The following is a 1,936-nucleotide window of genomic DNA, read 5'->3' on the forward strand; positions in this document are numbered from 1 at the left end:
TGTGGGATATTTCCTAAATCTGAAGATTCTGGGCAATAAATATTGAGTTGCATTTCTCTGGTACAACTTTCTGTGTTACAAAAAAAATGGATTAAATATGAATTTCTGCAAAAAAACATGAAATTTGTAAATGTCACCTCTACTTTGCTTTAATTCCCGTGAAACCTCTAAAGGGTTAAGAAACTTTCTAAATGCTGTTTTGAGTACTTTGAGGGGTGAAGTTTTTAAAATGGGGGGACTTTATTGGAGTTTCTAATATATAAGGCCCTCAAAGCCACTTCACAACTGAACTGGTCCCTGAGAAAATAGCCTTTTGAAATGTTCTTGAAAATTTGAGAAATTTCTGATAAAGTTCTAAGCTAGAACATCCTAGAAAAATAAAAGGATGTTCAAAAACAATGCCAATCTAAAGTAGACATATGGGGGATGATAATTAGTAACTATTTTGTGTGGTATAACTGCCTGTCTTACATGCAGATACATGTAAATCTAGAAAAATGCATATTTTTCCAAATTTTCCCTACATTTTGGTGTTTTTCACAAATAAATATTGAATTTATCAAGCAAATTTTGCCAGTAACATAAAGTCCAATGTGTCACGAGAAAACATTCTCAGAATCGCTTGGATAGGTAAAAGCATTCAGAAGTTATTACCATATAAAGTGAAACATGTCAAATTTGAAAAATGAGGCTCTGTCAGGAAGGTCAAAAGTGGCCGAAGAGGGAAGGGGTTAAAGTACTTTAAAACAAAGGTTCCACCGAGATTCGAACTCAGATTGCTGGATTCAAAGTCCAGGGTGCTAACCATTACACCATGGAACCATATGAGTCTGCTTCTAAATACATTATCTTTACAAACATAATTAGGTGCATTTACCTATGAGTCAGTGTTTTAATAATGCACAGGTTACATAGTTACTTAGCACTTAGTTACATTATAGGGTTGCATGATTATGTCATGACCCCAGCTGACGTCTTTATCTAAGGAATCCTTGTGTGGGATTATATATTGGCCTGCTTTTATATATATATATATATATATATATATTTTTTTTTTTATTTTTTTTTATTTTTTCTTTTTGTCATCTTTACATATACTTTGGGTTCTCACCATACCACTGTGGGATGATTCCTCTGCTGTTGTTGGTTCCTCCCTGTAGTCATTTCTGGTTACACTATAACAGCTATTTTTGCGATCTCAATCACTCCACTGGCTATTGGGCAATCTTACTTTTATGCATCGTTCGTTCTGACTGTCACTGTTCTTTTACAGTGCGTGTCCGGGCCGCTTGGAGATCCCCAGGGTTACCAGGGATGCTTGTCGTTGCCGCTTGGGGATTGGCTGTTTGATCAGGGGGGCGCGATTCAGCCCGCTATGTGATAAGTGAAGTTGGCGGTCATGGAATGGCCTGCCTGGCAACGCGTCATCACCAAGGGGGGGACGGGACATTATCTGTTTATGTACGCCGGGAGACTGCAGAAGCACACAATAGGTGCTAACCGGCTACTAGCTGTTCTATAATCAATGAATGTGTCCCCTGATGATGCACTCTAAAAACGAGGTGTGCATAAACGTCTAGGGACACAGCTTTAACCCCTTAATGACCGGGCATGTTTGTACCTTAATGACCAAGCCAGATTTGTCAAATCTGGTATGTCTGACTTTATCAGAGAATAACTCTGTGAAAGTTTTGAATATCCAAGTAATTCTGACATTGTTTTTTTGTCACATGTTGTACTTTATTTTAGTGGTAAAAGTAGACTGATACGATTTGCGGAAATTAATTAAAAAATAGAAAAATTGAAGAAATTTTGTAAAAATTACCATTTTCCCCTATTTTTAACTGCAATATGTCACATATGTACACACATACTGTACAATTTTTTCAATTAAATATATATTTCTATCTCTTTACTCCATTTTGGCAGCACTTTT

The 1,936-nt window shown here is 36.5% G+C and overlaps 1 non-coding gene across 1 annotated transcript; it reads right to left on the bottom strand.

Annotated features, from left to right (window-relative positions):
* Positions 1-750: 750 nt before the first annotated feature.
* TRNAQ-UUG (transfer RNA glutamine (anticodon UUG)) lies at positions 751-822 on the bottom strand. The gene has a single exon. It is a non-coding gene; the product is annotated as a tRNA-Gln (tRNA).
* Positions 823-1,936: the final 1,114 nt, after the last annotated feature.

The sequence above is a fragment of the Rhinoderma darwinii genome, chromosome 1 (assembly GCF_050947455.1).
Source record: "Rhinoderma darwinii isolate aRhiDar2 chromosome 1, aRhiDar2.hap1, whole genome shotgun sequence".
Taxonomy (NCBI): Eukaryota; Metazoa; Chordata; class Amphibia; order Anura; family Rhinodermatidae; genus Rhinoderma; species Rhinoderma darwinii.